Genomic DNA, 24,509 nt, shown 5'->3' on the forward strand with positions numbered 1-24,509 from the left:
CCTGATGTTGATCATCTCAAGAGATTCTACCTCTTAGGCGCTACTCCGTCGCTTCACAGTCAAATCTCATCCGTGTTCACTTTTACTGGTGCTGTACCTGTCACCTCAAAGTGCAATTTTGCCCCAAATTAGGGAGTTTGAAAGTATAAAATATGCCGTGTTAACAAATGACCTTTTTCAATGGCCAGTATATTGGGCACTCTGCACTCAGTTTCCCTTTGTCTCTGTCTTGTCTTGATGCAAAGCCTTTTGAAATGTTCATCAATTTATCACTTAGATGGCGATCGTTAGACCTTTTCATCCTGTCTCCTGTAGACAGATGATATTTGTTAGACTTTTTTATTGTGTGCAAAGTAGGTAACAGAGATATATATCCCCATGTAAATTCCATAATAATATAAAAGTTCCAATTTAAAATATATACTAAATTTTTTATTGACTATATCATTCATGTTCTGTACAGACACATGCCCCTGAATTACAAATAAACTGGGTTAAAGCAGACTAATATTACGAGACGACACTGCTCACAAGAAGCTGGATTTTACTTTTGAGGCATTTCCGTAATCAGATTAAATATGCACACCACAAAGCAACCATTCCTGTTCCAAATTGTAGCTATTTGTCTCAACTTATTACATAATTAAAAACAAAATTGACCCAAATTCACCTGCAAAGGGTCTATAAAGCCTGTAATACATTTCACAAGCCACATGGGCTAGACTCATTCTGCCATGGGAAGAGACAGAGCTGCAAACTCCCCTCAACTCTTTGATAGACCAAGGGGGGCACCGCTTGTACAGCAAGAAGATGATGGAGAACTCACCCTTATCAGCCTTCAATTGCCTCGTTCCTTTGGCGGCCTGACTCTAACTCAAATCTATTTGCCCCAACTGATCTCAAGCGAGGAAGCAGTAGCAACCCGATCTACTCTCCCGCAGCATGAGTCTCGAAGAGTCACAAGGACTCGACCAGCACAAGCAAGGGTGAATTTGGCCTCTGTGACACTCTGTGCCCCCAAAGGAAAGCTGTGGTACCCCATACTTACCATGGTGATATCATGATGATATGTTTTGTACAAAGTCTGCCTTGTGAGGTATCATTTTAAAAGTCTTAATCCGTTGAACATTAATATCCTGTTAAATTGCATGTGCTATCATTGTAGGCGGAGGTATGAAGTATTGCTCTGTGTGTGTGTGTTACTGAAATATGTTGTCAAGTTGTAAATACCCACAACCAGTCTTTCAGGTACAACAATGGGGCAGCCAGAAACTGATGATGGGCCATTAAGGGGAATACACACACTCACAAGGATTACCCCAGGAACTGTATACAATGGAAACCTCTCAGAGACAGCACATGCACAAAGGAGGTTGCTTTACACATGTCATAGCAAAGGATCTTTCCAGCAAGATGGAAGAAGCTATAAAAGGGGGAAATGATGACATCATTTGGTCTCACTCCCCCCACAACTCAACACCTGGAAGCACATCCGGAGAACAAAGACTGAACTGGGGAAGTGGTCCAGGCTGGAAAGGAGAATCCCAGCTTTTGTATAAAGGAACTGTACCATCTGGGTAGGTTTGCCAACTTAGGTTGGACGAATTCCTGGAGATTTCATCACATGACAATCTTTAATTAAAGATTAGTCTTTAATTCCTGGAGGGCTGGCAAGCCTAGCTGGTGAGACTTTGCTTGATTCAAATCCTGTCTAGTTTATAGAACTCACATTGTGTTCTTACTTTTATTTCTTAGTTAACTAACCTAGATGTTAAGTGATTATAAGTAGTAAGCATACAGATCAATCTTTCTGTAGTTAATAAATATGTTTTATATTTTTTACTAAAAACCGTGTGTTGCTTGAAGTGCCAGGGAAATCTGCTCAGGAACAAGAACTGGTGTATGCCCTCGCCACATTGTGGGAGGGGTAGACTGGGTAATAAACTTACACTGGTCAGGCTTCTAATAAGCGCAGGACAGTACAGCTCTGGGTTCCTAGGCTCAGAAGCTGGGGGTAGTTGGCTAGAGCGTCTCTACTGCTGGTTCATGAGTGGCTGGTGAAAGCATTCATGTAACAATGTGGTGTGTCCCTGCCTGTGGATGGCTGTGTGAATGCAGGACCTGGAAGGGTTTGCAGCTTATCACAGCAGCACAATGTGAGAGAGAGCACAAGTTGGTAAAACAGAGGAGTTAGCAGTACCCTAGTTCTAGGTTGCACCCTGGGGAACCCATCACAGCCCCACTTTGTCTATTTTAGTGCCAAAATATGCAACAACCAGACCCGTCTGGAAACAATTCCGCCCCTCTCCCAAGAAGAAAATGTCGTGAGAAAAATCCCCTTTCAAAAATTGGGCTGTCTGCAGGCATGCTCATTTTGAAACAGATTTTAAAATGTTTTTTTTTAAATGTTGAACAGACATGTTTAGTTTCATTTCAACTTAAAATATGATTTTGTGTCAGTGTTCGGAACCCCCCAAAATTTGTTTTTTTCATTTTCAGTTTTTCAATTTTCAGGATTTTACCCTTTTTCTCACTCTCCTCCCCCCCCACCCCCACATTTTTCACACTGGAGAAATTGTTCGTGTTGTGGGAAGGGAGTACAAAAAGTATGTGAATGGAGAAAAAACATTCTACATTTCTTACTCTTTTCCAACTAGGAAAGTTCAGAGAAATCAAATGTCAAATGTCACTGAAACAGACATTTTCCCATGAAAAATCTTGATTTTGACAAAAAACACATTTTCCAACAGGAAAAGTTTTCATGTGAAACATTTTGAGCAGCTCTACAAACAACTAATAGCTCCCTAATGGACTGTTAATCTGAATGAACAGTACAGCCATTTTCCTTTACATTCAAAAGTCTACCAATTTTCAGTATTTATAGAGTACAATATACTTTATTAAAAGGTTAGGAAAATACATGATCTGAATACACATTACCTACTGTTGGTCACCTTCACTCCGATTCCCTACATTCAGTCAGTCACAAATAGTTTGCCTTGGTATTGCACTAGAATCTTTTGTCTCAGTTCCCATAATTCTTCAGCTAAGGCACCAGTTCTCTTGGCACACCAAAAAAGCTCTGCAAGAATCATCGCAATGGTTCATAAGGTGATTCTGGTGTCTGGGGAGAAGTGGCTGGAATACATCCAGGACTTCTGCTTCAGGTGAAGATTACAGGAAGCAAACAAAAGCAGGCTACAAACGCCCTCAACTAGATGACTTCCAGCGACCACCTAGAACTCAAAATCCAGAGCCTGAAAACCATGATCTCTTTTCTCCTGTCTTCTCAATTTATTTTATATATATATATATATATATATATATATATATATATATATATATATATATATATATATATATATATATATATATATATATATATATATAGCCAGTAGAGTTTTAAAAAATCTGAACACAGTCAGAAGAAGGCAAACAGAAAATAAAGTTATTTAAATTATTTAAATATACATTAAACTCAATACAACAGCAATTTCCCAATCCAGGGCATCCGTGTTGGAAAATTTTGAATACACATTAAAACAAATGATCAAAACTGGAAGAAAGAGAGTTAGTTAAATCTTCAAAGACAAAAAGATCACTCTTGCCACCTGTAATCTGATAAAAAAAAGATTCATTGCAATACAAGTTTTTATTTGATATTTGAAAATAATCCCACATGCAAGCATTCTACACAGACACATTTCATCTGGAGATGAGTAAATGCATTGGATACTGTGTAGAGATTTCCATATAAGCAGTAAGCATAAAAGGTTAATGCTCAATATTTTCCACTAATGATCAGAGAACAAAACAATGTTGTGAGCTGTTTATGAAGTCTGAACTTGCACCACGGAAGTCAATGAGAGTCTGGCTACTGACATCAATGAAAGCTGGACTGGGCCCAGAGTGAACTAGACATGAAATTCTGCTCAGAGGAGAAAGTCCCACCATTCTTTCAATGGGTTCTCACTCCACTCTCTGATTCAAATCATTGCACACTTAAAGATCTAGTGATTAGAGCTGGGCAGATAATTGATTTTTTGATTTGGTGGCAGTGCAGTTTGGAAAAAAAAATATTGATTTTTTTTTTCAGTTTGACCCAAACCTGAAAATTATGAAAAAAAAATCTGGTGAATTGAAAAAGGTCAACAAAAATTTACTTTTTAAAATTAAAAGCAAAGGCAATGAAGGGCTATAGGCATAAAACTACTGGAGGAGGAGGAGGAGGAGGAGAAATGGTGATGGCCCTTGCTCCCACGGAACAGACTGAGACCCCCCCCACACACACACCGTATCCCACTAGTTAGAGCACTCTTTTCTAGTGTGGGAAACCCAAATTCAAATCCCTTTTCCATATCAGACGGAGAGGGGAACTGAACCTGGGTTTCCCACATCTGGATGAGTGCCTGAACCACTGGGCAAAAGGTTATAAAGGAAGCCCCTCCTCCATTTTGTGAGCGGTACCTAAGTCCTGAAAAAAAAAATTTGGATGAAAACTATTCAGTGAATGTGTATCACACTGGCAGATAGTTCTGAGTTGACCAAAATTGCATTTTTTGGCAAATAAAACTACTTGTCTGGTGCATTTTGACCGGCTCTACTAGCGATCTCTGCAGAGGGAATAGGAGAGGGTGACTGGGAAGCAAACTAGTCTTTACTCACTCCTTCAGGTTCCACATGCAATCCCTCCCATAGCCTCGCTGGGTGCTGCCACACAGAGCACCCTTATGGAAGAGAAGACAGATAAAACCAACAAAGTTCCCGAGAAATTACTCAAAAATTCTGTAGGATTTTATAGAGAATGTTCTTCCTTCCCTGATATCTCTGAACCTTCCTGTCATATCCTACAGACAGCACAGAAACTTTTATTCCATTTCATGGCATGATCCAAAAACCTACAGAAAAGAGTTACCGGTTTTCTCTGAATGGTTGAAAGGCTGTTCCATCACAGCACTGCCTTTGAGCTGGGCTCGGCAGGCTGCAAGGGGTGCCCACCCAACATTACCCCTTAGATCCAGCCCTCCTCTCTGGTCGGCAGCACTATGTCAGTTCTGTTGCACATGGAGTCCTCGAAATCAGATTTGTGTCTTAATGAAGCGTACAGCGATTTCCCTCCACTGTATTCAGTTCTGCTCCGGGTGAGTGGTAGGTGTTGGATACTGCCTCCTAAGAGGAAGTTGCAATCCATATTCAGCTGTGACTTCCACTCAGAATGAATTAATTTCTACTGCATGCGTGCTCTGCTCTCATAAACCAAATTTAACACAGTCTTTCAATGTAGATATGGGCTGGGAAAAGGACCTACGGGTTACAGTGGACGAGAAGCTGGATAGGAGTCAACAGTGTGCCTTTCTTGCCAAGAAGGCTAACAGCATTTTGGGCTGTATAAGTAGGAGCATTGCCAGCAGATCGAGGGACGTGATCGTTCCCTTCTATTCAGCACTGCTGAGGCCTCATCTGGAGTACTGTGTTCAGTTTTGGGCCCCACGCTACAAGAAGGATGTGGAAAAATTGGAAAGAGTCCAGCGGAGGGCAACAAAAATGATTAGGGGGCTGGAACACATGACTTATGAGGAGAGGCTGAGGGAACTGGGATTGTTTAGTCTGTGGAAGAGAAGAATGAGGGGGGATTTGATAGCTGCTTTCAACTACCTGAAAGGGGGTTCCAAAGAGGATGGATCTAGACTGTTCTCAGTGGTAGCAGATGATAGAACGAGGAGTAATGGTCTCAAGTTGCAGTGGGGGAGGTTTAGGTTGGATATTAGGAAAAACTTTTTCACCAGTAGGGTGGTGAAGCACTGGAATGGGTTACCTACGGAGGTGGTGGAATCTCCTTCCTTTGAGGTTTTTAAGGTCAGGCTTGACAAAGCCCTGGCTGGGGTGATTTAGTTGGGGATTGGTCCTGCTTTGAGCAGGGGGTTGGACTAGATGACCTCCTGAGGTCCCTTCCAACCCTCATATTCTGTGATTCTATGATAGCAATGGTGTAACCCCAACACTCTTGCGATATGTGGATACCACTCAAATGTGGGTATTCCCAACTGCTGAGTACCTGGAGAGGGGGTACATAAATGGATTGAGCTCCTTTCTATACATTAATAAGACTTTCTTTTTTGTCCTTTTATTTCAGCTGACATTTGGCGTATATCAAGTCTGGAACGCAATCTAAACTATATGACTTACAAGCGCTTGTGAAAATTCATATACATGGACAAAACCTCAGTTGGTGTAAATTGGCATGGGTGCTGATGTCAATGGAACTATGCCAATTTATCCAAGCTGAGGATCAGGCTCATACTCCTCTGTTGAAAAATTCCAAGATTCTTTCACCTAATCTGTCCAAAGGGCTCCCAAAGTTACAAATGCTACACACCCACATAAAGAGCAGCACATATGAAAAACGCACACACTGTAAATATCATACTCTATCTGGTTGGCTGCTCCCATTACAACTATGTATTAATCTCTGATCACCTGAAACAAAAATAGAGATGTGGTTGTGACAGAAAAGAAGATTGTAGCTAGATAGGCCAAATAAATGAAATATTCAGTAAATGGTTATTCTGCTTGTAATTCATTATTTTTTCATTTCAATTTTTTCTCATGATCATCTTAATAAAAGTCTCTGCTGTGCTTGACTGCGGATAGATTTAGCTGCTATGCTACTTGGCAATTTCAGCCATAAAGCCATGTTAATTACTCAGAAAGGAAAACAGTGGAAAAAACATACTCCAACTGAGTTGTCACAGCTAAAAGTAGGATACAATTTTCTAGCCTGGATTGGCCCATGGCTGTGTAACAAAAAGCTAAGTGGCCTGGCAGCAGCAAACTGAAACTTTATGGGGGAAATCGGAGAACAAAAAAAGAAAAGGGAGAAGAAAAGTGAAGCTCACTCTACTGGTGTAAATTCTTTACTATGCAAAGCCTTCATGCTGGAAAGAAAAGTGCTATTGAGAGAAGGTGAAGGGGACGAAATGCAGGCCAGCTAACGAGCAAAATATGCTACAACATGCACTGCAGGGGGTCTGGTTTCCTCAATGGCACTGGTGTTGCTCATGCTTACTAACAGAATTTGTTTTGACGACACACAGTTGGGCACTAGCTCCCTCCCCTTTCAAGTATTGGCCCAGAAACACATAGGGACAGCCTACAAAAAATAAAAATATAAGTGGATAAGATGTTAAATGAATGTCCCCAAAGTCTCAACAATCCAGTGTATTTTGAGTTTCATGCAATACATTTATTACCTGTGCAGTGGGAGGGAGAACAAGAAATTAGAAAAAGAGCTTTAATGGTACACAAAATGTATGGTCCTGATCTTCCAAGGGACCATGCACCTGAGCAGAACCCCACTATGGAAGGCTCGGTGCTATGGAAGGCACCCCGTGCACAGAACCGCAGCGGCTCCACTGTACAAAATGAAGTCAGCTGTACGAAAGGGGCACTCCCCTCCCACTGCAAAGGTGGGCGTCAAGTCACTTCCACATCAACCTGTGTGCGCGTGCGTGTCTTATACTGTGTTTCGGGGCAGGAGACTGCCAAGTCGTGAAGGCTGGATCCATGGATCTAGCATTCGCAAGTCCCCTTGCAGAGAGTAGAGGAGTCATGGTCTCATTTCAAACCTGAGATTAGAGCAGGCTAATGTCAATATCCATTGCATGCAGACCAAGGGCAGGGCGTGGTCCATAGCCTTAGACTCTGAGGCTCAAAGATTTACACACGGCATTTTTTTCCTTCATCTGGAATCAAAATATTGGCTTTATTAGTATCATTTTCACTCTCCGTACTTGTAAATAAAAGCTGTGAGGAAAGCCAAAAATCAACTAAAAATAAATTATATTATTTATTGTTTAGCTTATTCATTTAGCAGTGAAAAGTATCTAGAAGGCCAGAGTAGGGGGTAGGCATTTATTAATCAGAATAGACAGAGAGAGCCTGTGAAAACCCTGACCTTTGACATATATATACTATCATCCTTCTTATAGCCTGCATAAAAGAATAATTTATGCATCTTCAGTTGTGCACATATGCCATATAAATAAGCAAAGGTGGTGTGTGAAACCTAAAATATAGGTTTTCCTCAATAGAAAAAAAAAAAGGGGGGGGGAATATCGAATGTATGAAAGGATACTATTCAGTCTGATAGGTAAAAATTCCACATCAAGAAACAAGTCATTTGATGACTCTTGGCTTCTGATAGTCTCCAGCTGAGAGCTCTGATGTCTGGTGATGAAAGGATTTACTTCTTCAGTGGCTCGTAAATAGAAAACTGTCTCTTACCATGTCACTGTGAAATTGCAAAATCTAAACATTGCAATTTACAGCAATCACTGCTAATAACTACAGGTTACCTTTGATGTGTGGAATAAATCACCAATAAGTTAAAAGTTCCTTCTGATCTGTCATTGCTGGTCTCCAGGGGCCTGATCCAAAGCCCACTGAAGTCAATCAAAAAGACTTTCAACTGATTTTAACGGGTTTTGGATCAGGCCCTACAGGTCTAACCCTGCAACTTTTATTCATGCACGAGGTCCTTAACCACACAAATATTCCCACTAATTTCAGTGCATCTTCTCTCTTAAATAAGGCTGAAGATTCAGGCTTAAGGCCATGATCCAGTGCAACACTGAAGCATGTGCTTAACTTTAAGCTTACAGTCCCATTGAAGTCAATGGAACTCTTCATATACCTAAAGTTAAGATGTGCTTAAGTGCTCTGCTGGAGCAGGTCATAACTCTGTACAGTATGGGCCTGATTCAAAAGCCCTTTAAAGTCAAAGCGAGTTTCTCCATTTACATCTATGGTGATAGAATCAGGTGCAAGATAATGTGCCACCCATCTGCTTAGAATGCAGCGATTTAAAACAAACAAACAAACAAAAGCTTTACGGGTTCCTCCCATATAACGAAGGTAAATCTTAAATTTTGTTTGGCTTTTACACTTGTATCATTATTTTGTGGCTGCCTTTCTCTTCCTCCTACTGCATACACTATTGCCTAGAGTCAAACTACAAATCCTGTTGTTTATTTTACACAAGGGATAGCAGAAGATTGAGACCTCATTCATATTTGTGAATCACAGTTGGTGTTCCTTTAAACTCCTAAAATTCTGTCTCATATTCAGGGCCAAAATCTGTGGTCTTTGCTTGGTTCACACTCCCTTTTGTAGCCCATAAAGCTAGCGTTCACATTTATTTTATGCAGCAGTAATGCAAGAAACCTACAGGCCTGTATCCTGTAAGACATTAGCTTCAGCAGTTAGCAGAAGTTTTGAGGCCTACGAACTCTGGCACAGATAAATGGCCTAATGGCCACCCCTAAGTTTTGGGGAACTGGGAATAGAGAGCATAAGAGGGGAATTTTGACCATAACGACACTGGCCAACCACAGGAACACAAGCTAACATTGACTTCTGGCTCGAACATCCGCAGATATCTGACCACAAGAGTGCCATGGCTACAAATTGACGTATATGATAAGAAGTTGAGATCATTAATATACTAACCCATAGGAGAAGGACACCTCAACATTAGTAGGGTGAGGACATACAAATAAGGAAGAGGGAGAAACCGCTACTGAATAGTCATTAGACATAGTGGCATCAGAGTAACATATTCTACAACTTGTGTCCCAGCTTCTGGGAGGGAGAGAGAGAGAGAGATGTAGCCCTCGGAAGGTGCCAAGATGATGGCCACTGGTGATGAGGAAGATAATGGCTAACATTTCAGGTTGTTCTGTAAGGGGTGGTAAGAGTATATGGATGTACAGGTGTACATTCTGTATTATCTCTACCTACCTTACTAGGTTAGAGTGTTTGTGACTTTGCTAAATGTATATTTACAGCAGTTTATTCATACAAGGGTTCCTTTAGTGTGAGTGTTGCAACTGTGCCCAGCAGTGTTCCCAAGTGCACACTAATTTTAATAATACTGGACCTGATCTTGGGACAAGAGCCTGTCAAACCTCAGAGTGATAGCCAGGATCAATATAATTAATATATAATCTATAGATCAGGCTACACTTTGAACTCAATGGGTGTTTTGCCTGAGTAAGGACTACAGAGTTTACACCTTAAATAATAATATTTCACAATAAATAAATCATTATGCTAAGATGCTTTTTACCAAAGTGCTTTACAAAAAGGTCAGTATCTTTATCCCCATTGTACAGATAGGGAAACCGAGGCACCGTGATTTGATTAAGGTCCCCCAACAGGCCAGGAATAGAACTCAGATATTGCAAGTTTCAGTCCAGCACCACCCCCTAGAGCCACATTGCCTGTCTGAACACAGACACATCTCCAGTATTTCACATCACTTGGGAAACAAATTGGTAACACTTCTACAGGACACAAACCCTTCGATTTCCATGCACAATATCTGCAGTGTCACTTTCAAAAAGTTGAATTCCTGGCAAGCAACAATTGACCATGTTTAATACAAAGAAGCAGGGCTCTAACATATGTTTTCCATGTTAATTAATATTTTAATATGTAATGAAATGTAGTCATAAAAACCTATCACAATGCCCACATACTGACAACCTAGGAGATGCAAACTAATTATTTTGTGTCTTTCCCAGAAAGTTTCATTCAATTAGTGGCACCGCTCAGTTCAAAAGGTGATTAATTGAGGCCTATTCTCAGTTACAGACTTACAGTCCCATCAATGATATATGTGGAGACATTGGGAAATTTTAAATTTAAGCTCAATTGCCTTGACTAAATATTAAAAAAATAAGGCTGGAGAGTGGGGAGAAGAGAAAGGCCAATTGGCATTCAAACCTCGTCTGAGGTAGAACAATTAATTTCTCACTCTGCTATGACCCAGCGGTGTAGTGCGCACATAAATACTTGTCTATCAGCAGTCAACACCTAAGGCAGTGGAATATTGAAACAGCTTCTCAATTTAACTAGCTGGAGCGAAGCACCAAGGATTAGTTATGCATGAGGTACTACCATAGAAGTCTCAAAATAATAACCATTCCACCCCTGTTCCTGAAATCCAATCCTCTTAGTGGTGTTTTGAAATGTTTAATTATTATTTTCAGACTAATGGCTTTTTTTCTTAAATGTTTTTGTCTTCATGATTTTGTTACATTATTAAACAGCTTCTTAAACGTCTTCCTTTGTTTCTCCATGCTGATGGGGAAATATATGCTGCGGGATGCTCTTGAATAAAGAAGCTGTAGTTACCTTTTGTCTCAGGTTACAGAGGATGACTCCAAACATAAAATAACGTAAATGACTCCAAACATAAAATAACGTAAATGGTGCTTATCAGGGGATTTTTCTTACTTTGGAGAATTATCCAACCCTTACTCCTGATGACGAGTAAAATTTTGAAAAGTGCCTTTGTCACGTAGGCTCCTAAGTCCCATTGGTTTTCAATAAGATTTAGGGCTATGTCTATGCTACAGATCTTACAGAAGCAACAGCTACGGTGGTGCAGCTGAACTGAAAGGGATTTTTTCCATCATGGTCGTTAATCCACACCTCCGAAAGTTGGTAGCTAGGTCAATGGAAAACATTTTCAGTCAAGCTAGAAGTGTACACACTGGGGCTTAGGTCAGCATACCTACATCTCTTAAGGTAGGTTGACCTAAATTTTAGGTGTAGACTAGGCCTGGGGATCCTTTGTCACTTAGGGCCAGATTTTTTGAAGGTATTTAGGCATCTAAAGATGCTGATAGGTGCTTTTGAAAATCCCCTTAGGGACTAGGTCCAGACTAGTAAAGGTATTAAGATGTTGTTGCACTCAGAATTAGAATGCCTAATTGATTAGGAGCCTAAATCTCATTTTCAAAAAGGATTTGGCCACTTAGGAGTCTAAATCCCATGGACAGGCAGCGGGATTCAGGTTCCAAAGGACCAAAATCCCCTTTGAAAATGAGAATGAGACTCCAAAATCAGTTAGGTGTTGCAACACTGAGCAGAGCTATGCCTGAATACATTTATAAATCTGGGCCCTAGTTCCCACTGATTTCTACAGGGATTTAGCGTATATGTATTTCTAAAGATCCTACTAGGTGCCTACCTGCACCTTTAGGCAACCAATTACCTTTCAAAATCTGGCTCATTGGCACTATTGAAAATTTTACATGGTATCTCTAAAACGTCGTCTTTTTTCTCATCGACCAGCTTATCTATTAGCAATGAGAATAACCTCCCCATATTTCAAAAGAGAAGTTAGTAGCAATGATGGAATTTCCTACAATAGTTTCCTGAAGTTGTTTACCACATGCTCAACCACATATAAAGTACCTAAGATCTGGCATCGAGCATGTCCTGAAGCAGTAGAAGGACGTACCAGAACTGAAAAACTTCAGGCCTATATCACTGCTATGTCACCTCTACAAACTCTATAAGCATCTCATCTTAAACCACCTATCACCCCTTGTTGAAAAGCACCTAATCCCAAAGCAAGCTGGATTCCGTCCAGGCAAATCAAGTGCTGAACATTATACAATGCATTGAAGATGGCTTTGAGAAGGGTTTGGTGACTTGTGCCATGTTTGTCAACCTATCAACAGCATAGGACATAGTGAATTACCAAGGGCTCCTCACTAAAACATACAACATGACAAAAGATCACCACCTTGTACGACTGACAATTTCTATTAGAGAACTGAGGGTTTTTTGTCAAACTATGTGGGGAGCGGAGCCAATAGAGACAACAGAAAAACAACCTACCACAGGGAACATACTCTTGCCATTATTCTTCAACATTTAAACAAACAATCATCTGATCCAACTCGACACTATGCTTGCAATCTACATACCGCTGCCCAAGCGAAGGAGGTCACCCAGACTGAAGCTATGCTAACATTGGCACTATCGGGACTCTCAGCTGATTACACCAAGAACCAATTGTGCACCAACCCAGCCAAAACACAAATGAGTCTCACCTTCAGAACCCTGACTCCTATAGACAATTAATCAGAATCTGGAATGGGGTATCACTTGCCCACTGCTGGAACCCTGTCTACCTTGGAGTGACACCAGACCACACTCTCTCCTTCAAGGCACACACTGAGAAGATAAAAGGCAAAGTTTCGCGCTTGGAATAACAGCTTGCAAACTCAGTTCTGAAGGACAGCTGCTGCTACATCACAGGATGTCTGAAAATTAACAAAATGTGAATAGCCCTTATATGCTTGCCAGAATCATTCCACTGGCTGTGGAGATCGGTAAGCCTAACTTCAGTACAAGGCAAACTGGTTGAAACTATAGTAAAGAACAGAATTATCAGACACAATACGTTGGGGAAGAGTCAACGTGCCTTTTGCACAGGGAAACCATGTCTCATCAATCTATTAAAATTCTTTGAGGGGGTCAACAAACAGGGGTACAAGGGTGATCCAGTTGATAGAATGTGGTTGGAATTTCAGAAAGCCTTTGACAAGGTCCCTCACCAAAGGCTGTTAAGCAAAATGAGCAGTCGTGAGAAAGGTCCTTTTGTGGATCAGTAACTGGTTAAAAGACAGGAAACAAAGAGTAGGAATAAATAGTCAGTTTTCACAATGGAGAGAGGTAAATAGCAGAGTCCCCTAAGGACCTGTACTGGGAACAGTGCTGTTCAACATATTTGTAAATGGTTAGTAAAAGAGATAGCAGTGAGGTGGCAAAGTTTGCAGATGACAATTAACTATCTTGAGTAATTTTGTAAGTCCAAAGCAGACTATGAAGTGTTACAGAGGGATCTCACAAAACTGGGTGACTGGTCAACAAAATGGCAGATGAAATTCAATGTTGATAAATGCAAAAGTAATGCACACTGGAGAATGTAATCCCAACTATACATATGAAATCATAGGGGTCTAAACTAGCGGTTGCCACTCAAGAAAGATCTTGGTGTCATTATAGATAGTTCTCTGAAAACTTCCACTCAATGTGCAGCGGCAGTCAGAAAAGTGAACAATGTTAGCAACCATTAGGACAGTAAATATAATAATGCCACTATATAAATCCATGGTATGCCCACACCTTGAATACTGCGTGCAGTTCCGGTCACCCCATCTCAAAAATAAATATATTAGAAATGGAAATGATCAGGGGGATGAAACAGCTTCCATATGAGGAGAGATTAAAAAGACTGGGACTGTTCATCTTCGACAAGAAACAGCTAAGGCAGGGAGATGACAGAAGTCTATAAAATGATGAATGGTGCGGGGAACGTGAGTAGGGAAGTATTATTTAACCCTTCACATAACACAAGAACCGGGAGGTCACCCAATGAAATTAATAGGCAGCAGATTTAAAACCAACGTAAGTACGTACTCCTTCACACAACACACAGTCAACCTGTGGCACTCATTGGCACAGGATGTTGTGAAAGGCAAAACTGTAACTTGGTTCAAAGAAGAATTAGATACGTTCCCGGAGGTTCGGTCCATTCAGGGCTATTAGCCAAGGTGGCAAAGCCTCTGGCTGCCAGATGCTGAGACTGGACGAGAGGGGAAGGATCACTCAGTAATTGCCCTGTTCAGTTCATTCCCTCTGAAGCATCTGGCCCCTGACATTGTCAGAAGATCGGATACTGGGCTAGACAGACCATTGGCCTGACCCATTCTGGCCATTCTTGCGTTCTCATGTTATGATAAGCAGCCCTGGTCCCAGCATGAAATACAGCAGCCTATGGTCTGCTCTGTTTTACAACAATGACCCTGGTCCCTAAGACACCATATGTCAGCTGAGACCTGCCAGTGGAGCTCCTTTCCTACCCTCATCACAATCCCTCCTTCCCCTGACCCACACCCTATGCCAGCATTTAACATGAGCCTACATATTTCTTTACTGAGGGGAGAATTTACTGAGCTCTTTTCTTTTGAAAAGGGGAAGCTTTTCATGGCTTGTTGACATTTGTCCATATACCTGATTGTCAGTGTGTGTTGTAAAGCCTTCGTTGTCAGCGCCCTTAGAGATATATGGCAAATGCAAAATATAAACTGAAATCCCAAACAAAACTGTTTATCCAATTTGCAAGGGGATTTCTGCCTTTTTTGTATATACACATACACACCCATGAAGAGAAAGACTTGTCACACAAATGCTCTTAGCTGTGACATACCATCTAGGCTGTGCAGTGCCACTTCCACTGTGTGCCATAACACAGAGTAAGGATCATGCTACAGGCAGATCAAAGAAACACGGCGTGCCTTTCATTTAACTGACAAAACAGACAAGACCCTACACAATCCGGAAATCCTTACTTCTTTCACTCGGACTGTAACATTTTGGTGAAAGAAACAGGTCCTAACACATGGAGTTCTCAGACATAGGGGATTATGAAAATGTTACCCTAAGTGATTTAGGAGCTTAAGTTCCATTTTCAAAAGTGAATCAGGCTAGATGTGAAAAGGTACTTAAGTGCCTTAATGATGCAAATGGGCACCTAAGCTATGAAAGTCAATGGGAGCTAGCTGCCTAATCTGTTTAGGCACTTTGGAAAATCCCACTAGGGACCCATCTGCATCTTTAGGCACTGAAAGACTTTTGTAGATCTGGCTGTGAGACACTTGGGGATCTAAATCTCATTGAAAAATAATGCATAGATTCCAAGGCCAGAAGGGACCACGGTGATCATCTAGTCTGACCTCCTGCATAACACAGGCCCTAGAACTCCCCCAAAATAACTTAAGTGCTTGAATCAAGTGCCTATGTCATACTGAAAATGGAAGTTAGGTATCGAAGACCAAGTCCACATTTAAAAGATTTGCCAGTGTAGCTATTCTGGCAAAACCCTCCAAATGTAGACCCAAGCAGACATATTCCAGTTCCGTATACTGGCAACAAGAACGATTTTTGCTGGTGTAACTGCATCTAAACTAGGGCTTTTCCTGGCACAACTGCAATGAAAAAAAAAAGTCACACTCCTACTCACATAGCAATGCTGGCCAAACTTTTAAGAATAGACCTAGAGTAATTCATTAGGCACTTTTGAAAATTTTGCCCTTGATCTTTGGTCTTTTTGTGCTATGCGATAATTATAGAATGGTTTGAGAAAATCTACACTAGTGGAGAAGAGTTTTGGTTTTGTCTGTTATGATTCTGATTTTCTCCCACAAATATGTATATTTAGATGGATAGATACAGTACATATATTGTTTGAAATAAAATTATTAAACTTGCTTATGTGCAGTATATATTGTCCTGTAATTTCAAATTTATTGCCAAAGGGAATTACTTAAAGCCCAAACCACAGAGCAAAATTAATGTAACAGTCTGGTTCGATCATAGGTGGGTTTGTTGTTTGCTTCTTTTAAACTATAAAAATCACATTGGTATTGCCACAAATCACAAAAGTTTCAGTATATAAATGTAAATGGTACCCTGGTTAAGAAGATGCCACTTCCTGTATTTACATTTAAAGAAATCTTAAATGATTGCTGTTTTATAAGTTTCAGAGTAGCAGCCGTGTTAGTCTGTACCTGCAAAAAGAACAGGAGAACTTGTGGCACCTTAGAGACTAACAAATTTATTAGAGCATAAGCTTTTGTGGGCTACAGCCCACTTCATCGGATGCATAACATGGAACATATAGTACGAAGATATAAGTATGTCGGCTGTTTTCCTTGCAAAATGTGTAGATTCTGTATTCTGTTACTGAATAGCTGGGTAGTTTCTATTTACTATTCTTTGATCAGAACCACTGGCAAATCAAGGTCATATTTAGACAGACGGTTATCCACTCTCCATGTACAGACAACTCAGCATCATTTAATCACAAAAAGAAAGCAAGCTGTCAGACTAATAAGTCTAAATGAATGGTGCTTACAACACAGATCTTTTCTGAGATGTCAGCTTGAGCCTACTGACAAACTTCGGACAATGTTTCTTTCTCCTCGGGAAATATACCTTCACTCATACCATTTTGCTCCAGTGTATCTAATTTTTTTAAAATAAGCATTACCTCTGGATATTTTTTTTTTTAAAACAGCATGTTCGTTACTTGGCCAATCTAATAGACTTGTTAGGAGTCTTAGCATGCCAAATCTATCATGTATAATTCACATTGCATTCAGTATAGGCTCCCTAATTAGGCCAGCCCTCATCTTTCTTTGCAGTGTGGTTTACTTTGATTAATGAATTGGCACAGTGCATCATATCTGGCGCATACTTGAGAGCGTTGCTGATTGAACTGGCCCACTTCAGACCAAAAGCTTTCTTCCATGCTTGCATGTTATGAATTGAAAAAGAATCTAAAAAGAAAGTGGGACAGAACTGGGGAAAAGACTTAAGAAACAGAAAAATAATCTATTGAAACAGTTATTTTGTAACAAACAGATGCTGGAAAGCATGAAGAAAAAGAGAGAGAGAAAGAGACACACACAGTAAAGGTGCAATAGATTATGAAGTACACTACTGCCTGAATTAATTTCATTAGCTGTCTTAAAGGCACCAATGCATAACCCAAATCATTTTAAAATATTTAAAGCTAAATCTCAACATTTTATAGAGCTGGGAAATTAATATTTTCCCTGCATTCCCTGTTATCTTATTAACTTATCAAATAGGTTTCTATTTTGAGAAAATACAGTAGCTTTTGCGCCAAGTAAAACATGTTTTGTTTACTAAAGAAAACAGCAGAGAAGAAAATTGAATTTTTGTGAACCCCAGTCAAAAGAACAAGGGGGGAAATGCACACTGACACCAATACCAGGCATTGCTGGTCTCACATTCCACGTGTGGCTGCTATAAAGAAAAGTAACAGGGGAGTCAGACAAGTATAAAAATCAATGAACGTCTATATATACACACCAATGCAATATGCTTAAAAGCACAAATAAGGGAATCTGAATAGCTGGTTAGGCAAAAGGATCTCAACGTAAGAGGCATTACTGAAATATAGCAGAACAACAAATCAGTGGGATATTCTAAATGGCTGTAAACCATATGGGAAGTACAGAATAGATGACATAGGTAAAGAAGTAGCACTGTACCTAAAAGATTCTACAGAAGCTATGGAGATAAAGTTTTTGAGTAAAGATGACCACACAGTACAGTTGGTATAGATAACAAAAAAATATTTTAAAAGTATCATTAGTCACCATAAAGGGTGGGTAAATACCTTATCAAGCATTCAAGATGAGACGCTGAAAGAAGAGATGCTGGAACAAACTGGTAAATTAAAGAGCAACAATTCACTAGCACCAGATTACTTTTTTCCTAATGGTCTGTGAACTGGCCATGGGCATAAGTGTGTGGAGGTCTCAGGCCCCATGTGAGCGGTCAGAATTCTGCACTGAGCAAAATGGAGATAGTCTTCTAAGTTACTTCTGCCTTTACAGCTACATACAGCCCTGTATGTAGGTGTCAGTTTATTCAAAGACTGAATGAGAAAAATCTAGAGCTGTCAAATGATTAAAAAAAATTGCCTGGGATTAATCAGGAAATTAAAAAAAAATCATGATTAATTGCAGTTTTAATTGCACTGTTAAACAATAATAGAATACCACTTATTTAAATTGTTTTGATGTGTTCTACATTTTCAAATATACTGATTTCACTTACAACACAGAATACAAAGTGTACAGTGCTCGCTTTATGTTATTTTTGATTACTAATATTTGCACTGTAAATAAGATAAACAAAAGAAACAGTATTTTTCAGTTCACCTCATACAAGTACGGTCGGGCAATCTCTGTATCACGAAACTGCAACCTACAAATGTGGACTTGTAGGCTCTAAAGTTTTACATTGTTTTATTTTTGAGTGCAGTTATATAAAAAATGTAAAACTTTAGAGCCTACAAGTCCACGTTTGCAAGTTGCAGTTTCATGATAAAGAGATCATAGAATATCAGGGTTGGAAGGGACCTCAGGTGGTCATGTAGTCCAACCCCCAACTAAATCAAACCCCCAACTTGGCCCAAAGCAGGACCAATCCCCAACTAAATCATCCCAACCAGGGCTTTGTCAAGCCTGACCTTAGAAACCTCTAAGGAAGGAGAATCCACCAACTCCCTAGGTAACCCATTCCGGATTGGCCTACAGTACTTGTATGAGGTGAACTGAAAAATACTATTTCTTTTGTTTATCTTTTTTACAGTGCAAATATTAGTAATTAAAAACAACAACATAAAGTGAGTACTGTACACTTTGTATTCTGTGTTGAAAGCAAAATCAGTATATTTGAAAATGTAGAAAACATCCAAAGTATTTATAATAAATTTGAATTGGTATTCTGTTAGTTTAACAGTGCGATTAAAACTGTGATTAATTGCAATTATTTTTTTTAATTGAGTTAATTTGTTTTGAGTTAACTGCAGTTGACAGCCCCCTAAAAAACTCATGTTGATATGCACTATGTAAGGAATGTGCTGTAATAGCCTGGTTTGACATCTCTCCTGGATTTATTTAGTTTTTTTACGTAACTTAAACATCAGGGGACAAATTTTGCTGTTCCCAATTTAGAAGCTAGAAAATATAGGGATTTTTTTCCGGAGTCAGGACTCAGTCAAAACACTGGGCCAGGTCGTGTGGCTCTCACTTTTAACTGAAGAAAGGGTGAATGACTGCATGAATAGACAGATATAAGAGTTTGTTATTGATCCAGTGGACGTCAAAACAGTTTTCAAAAGTCACAGTACTTTCAAATGTCAACACCACAGATACTGACCTGATAGAGCACTCTATGGAGCTGTGCTGTGCTACTAGTCACCAGATGGTGTTGTTACGTGTAGTCTTAGAAGTTCTTTTACATGCATGTGTAAGCAAGTTTTTAGTGTTGGAAGAAATGCTGCATTGTTGGTTTTCTGATGTAGCTCTTAAAGAGAGCGGTGACAGGCAGCAGGGTGTCTAACTTAATCTCTCTAACCAGAGTCAATTCTTGGGGCAGAGTTGCTCCCTGGGAACTGAACATTAGTGTTTGGCTGAGATTTCTGAAGAGGTGATTGCTTTCATGCTGTTCGGGACCACCGCTGTTCCAGGCCTGGTGTATGTATGAAAATAAAGCCAGTCAGACTAAGAATACACCCAGACTCTGCACTGATTTCTCTTCCAATAGCAAAGACCCCAAATCTGCTATGGCAGAAAAAATACAGTATGATTTAGGATTTTTTTTTAATACCTTGAATAATTTGACAGGTTAATGGATCTGAATCTGTGGTCACCATACATATGAAGTAAGGGCGTGATGGGGCGTATATAGACCCTACAGGGGAATGGACATTAGAGGGTTAAAAAAGGGAGCAATCACCTCCCCACCTGTAGCCTATCAGCAGGCTAACAACAGCAGGGATAAAAGGCTGCAGCCCAGACAGAAGAGGTTGGCTTCTAGACAGTGAAGGGGCTCCAGAGAGTCAGTCAGGAGGACACTGCCTGGAGAAACCAGTGGTCTGCAAGAACCGACCAGAGAAGATTGCCAGGCAGGATGTACGTGCAAGGCCCCAGAGGAGATTCAAACAAACAAGTCCCTGATTGCACCACCTAGTGTTCCTGGGCTGGGACCCAGGGGAGAGGACAGGCCTGGGACCCCTACCACGCCTGCACAGACATTGATAGAGACTGCTGAGAACCCTGATCAGGGGCTGCAACAACAAAGGAATCTTAGACTTTGCCTTTGTGTTCCTACTTGAACTTTATTTTTATCCTGGTGAAGAAAGAAGGGAAAAAACCCGTGAAGGGGACAGTGCCGGAAAAGGGTTTAGAAGAGGCCCTGAGACAAAGGCCCAAACCCCAAGGTCTATTGAGCAAAGGTTCACTGACGGGGCCGGCAGCACTTTGGGTGAGGCCAGACTCCTTTCAGTACCAAAAGGGGAGGAAGAGACAAACTAAATTCCCTCTAAACTGTGCGGCCATGCAGCTGCCTCTTAAGCCCTGCACTGAGGCTCAGGGCTGCAGCAGGGAGAGATGCCTCTCCCCCAGACTTGCCACAGCCAGGGGAAAGGAGCCCCTCCCTCGGCCCAGCCCAGGCCCACCAGAGCTGCCTAAACCGGGAAGAAGTGCTCTCCCCCTGCCCTGAGCTTCTGTGGGGAGAGAGGGCTGGGGAAGTCCTCTCCCCCCACCGCAGGCCCGGGGAAGCCTGCACCCCCAAACCCCTCATCCCCAGTCCCACCCCAGAGCCCACTCCCCCACACTCTGCCCCAGCCCTGAGCCCCCTCCTGGACCCCAAACCCCTCATCCCCAGCCCCACCCCAGAGCCCTCATGCAGCCGAAGGACTGGAATTACAGATGAAGACTGACAGATGTAAGTTCCATCCCTGAATCAACCAAGGGAAGCAGAGTCCCAGACAACTGCACTTGCCCACCACACCACCAGGGGGTGCGACAGGGCTGAAGTTCTTCAATTACAAAGAGACTCCTCCAAAGCCCGTTGAAGTCAGCGGCAGTATTTCAAATGAGCGCCATGTGCTTTGGCTCATCCTCCAAACTCTTGCCCCTCCGGGGTGATGGGCATAAGGCAAAGGTTATTTTGGTCTGTCCAGCATGTTGAAATTCCCAAGAGAGTTGGAGAAGAGGAAGCATGTCTCTGAGATAACTCTTGAATTCTCTAACCAGCACAGACATCCTATATTTTTCACAGTCAACACTTGCCACTCATATATTTAAAAAATGGTAGAATAAATAATCAATAAAAATAATGAGTGCAGAACCACTATGGAATTCTATTGTGGAGGCAGAAACTCTGGTAGGAAATCTGGATATAGAACTGACAGACCTCAACTGGCAAAGTATCTGCATGGAGAAGAAAATGAAACTGAAGTGGGAAGAACTCTTATTAAGAATAATAGCAATTAAGCATGGAAATGCTTTGTGGGCTGCAAGGGGAACCAAGTCTTTAATTTTTTAACCTTACTAGTACCAATTTTACTTAGACACTAACATTTTTTTCATAAACAGGCAGAGAGGTGTTAAAATACAGACGGAGAGATCTAAATATAGTGTTTGGCAAACAAAGTTGCCAGATAGCAGAAACGTCCCAACTGCAGGGCAATTTCCATTCTAAATCTGTATGTCTAAATATCTATATGTACATGTGCACAACATTCTTTTCCCCCCCTTTTCAAAAGTGAAGTGCCACTTTTAAATATTTCCACTTTACTCGCTCTGAATTGCCGGAGATCAAATGAGTCAATTAAGTGCTGTGTCTTTTTTGTTTCAGAGGCGAGATGAAGGTAATTTGCTGCACAATGCATCTGTTTCCTCATCAGCACAGTGAGCACCAGGTAATTAGGGGAGGAAAACAATATGGTCATATGGATAGGCCAGATTGCTTGTCACTCAGCTATTCAATGTGCAGGTTCTGCTCTGGGGACAGGAAACAGATGAAGATTCTTAGTCTCCTTCCTTGTGAGCTTGGGGAAAAAAAAAACTTCAACGCTCAGATGTTTACCTGCGTATTTTTAGCATTAATCCCAAAAGGATTCTCACTGACTCTCATTATAACTTATTGTGTCCTTAATGAATATTCTAGCTTTCTGCTGCGCAATCAGTGTGGAACCACAAACTAAGTGTGGGCAGAGATTTCTCTTTTAGAAGACCATTCCAGGGCACCGTGGGGTGTACTATACCATTTGCCCATCAAGTTAGCCCAAAAGACCATCAGAAAAGATACCGTAATAAGCCTGGGCATGCTGCATGATAACCGATTCATTCGTTGGACAAATAAATTATGTTAATAGGATTGTCACTAATTCTCTCTCATTATTCTAAAATTTAATGTACATGGTAAGGTATCAAATTATGTACGTTTTGTAACATTTACTGTCTACTTCAGAGTGCATATGAAAGGTAGCAATGTTCTGAGTGCAACAGAAATGTTCTGATGTGTATTAAGAACATTTTTAAAATAAACACGCTGAAGTCATTTTAAAGAGCTAATTTGGAAAAACAATGAATGGGGGAGGCTGAAAATGGAAACATTGAGGCCAAAGATAACATGTTTAAGGAATAAGAAGAATACATAAGCTCTATTTTAAAAAAAAAAAATCTACTATTTCTACCACCTTTACATTCATGCACGCTGAAAATTCCAAATGATTTTTCTCTCTTTTTAGTATTAATAGATTAATTTAGCTGCATGATTTCATTTCTTTTGGCCTCTAATTTTGCAGCATTGCAGAATTATAGAGGTGGATTCAAAGACTTTGTGGGGAAGTGCTCCTCAACTTTAAGCTGCTAATGAGTAACTAATATCTAAAATTTGCTTTTAGGATTACCGGTAAACTACAGCCTAGCACAGCATGTAGATAGGAAAACCACCTTAACAAAAACAGACTTGAGATAAAGTAATTGGCTGTATCCTCTGAAATACTGTACAATGCATTTTACTATATTAGAAGAAGCGCATATATTCACTGGCCTGTAAAATCAAGCCATTCTCCACAGTGCCTACTATATCCAATCTGTTTTTGCAACTTCAGACCGAAACAGTATATGGTAAGGAGAACACTTAGCTCACATTCAGCGATGGAATGAAATGCACCTAATAAAGAGCTTCCACGTATAATTGTCGGGCATCATGAGACCAGTGATTGAATTGAGAGGTGGACAATGGAAATACAGCACTACCCTTTGGTAGAAAACATTCCCTGGCAGTTCCTCAGTTATGCTTTGATGCTGTTTATTTGGGAGCCAATTATTTGCAGCCATAATGTAAATAAATCACAGCACATTTATAATACCAGTGTAGGCAAGGTATTTTGTAACCATGGATGGACGCCTTTGGAATCTGCTAGATGTCTCCTTGCTCCCTGAAGCTCTAGGAAAATACTATGTATTATTTTCCAAGTCTGCTTGGTGTCCAATACTTCTTTGGTCTTCCTGTGAACCCTCATCCCTTGCACAATGTTTTTTTTAATCATCACATTGACTAAGTCAAGCTTTCTGAGAAAGGGGAATCTCTCTCAGAAAAGAAGCTAACAATCACCAAAAGAGGAGTAATTCCATTAGAAGGTTGGGGATTATTCCAGGTCTGCTAGACCTTCCAAGAGCTGGGTTCCTTCTAGGGGACTGCAGAGAAGAACTTTTCAGTGGGTCAACCAAGAGAATCCCCTCCTGGGCATGGAGGAAGCAGACCTACACTATGCAAACTCACTTTCTCAGTTACTTCATTTTCAACTGTTGCAGCATTAGCAGTACCTATCTTGAGAACATCCTGAACTTCCCGCTGTCAGGAAGCAAATCCCTAAGTAAGTTATGCTTTAAGGGACTCACACACCACAGCGAAAGATATTCACAATCTTTAATGCTCACACTGAGACAGTGCCAACCTATCAGTCTGGACTGGCGGCCTAAAAGAGGTACAGAATATTTCTTCCACCCACAATTGTCAAACACCAAGGAAGTTCATTTCTTAAGCAAAGACCCAATTTTTCAACCCTTGTAATATAAAAATCAGTGCACACTTTCAATTAGGGGTTGCCTACACACATTCGCATCAGTTAAGTTAATCTTAAGTGGTAAAATTTAAGTGAACACTCTTATTTCAGTTGAGTTTAATCCTGTTCCTAATCATCTTAAACAGGACTAGTTTAAACTGGGGTGGGGGGGGGAGAGAAGTTGCCC

At 40.6% G+C, this 24,509-nt stretch overlaps 1 protein-coding gene across 4 annotated transcripts in view; it reads right to left on the minus strand.

The window, feature by feature from the left end:
• The window catches only part of ERBB4 (erb-b2 receptor tyrosine kinase 4), a 966,448-nt gene that overhangs the window by 894,096 nt on the left and 47,843 nt on the right, over positions 1-24,509 (minus strand). The window lies entirely within an intron of this gene.

This window comes from Natator depressus, chromosome 11 (genome assembly GCF_965152275.1).
Source record: "Natator depressus isolate rNatDep1 chromosome 11, rNatDep2.hap1, whole genome shotgun sequence".
NCBI lineage: Eukaryota > Metazoa > Chordata > Testudines > Cheloniidae > Natator > Natator depressus.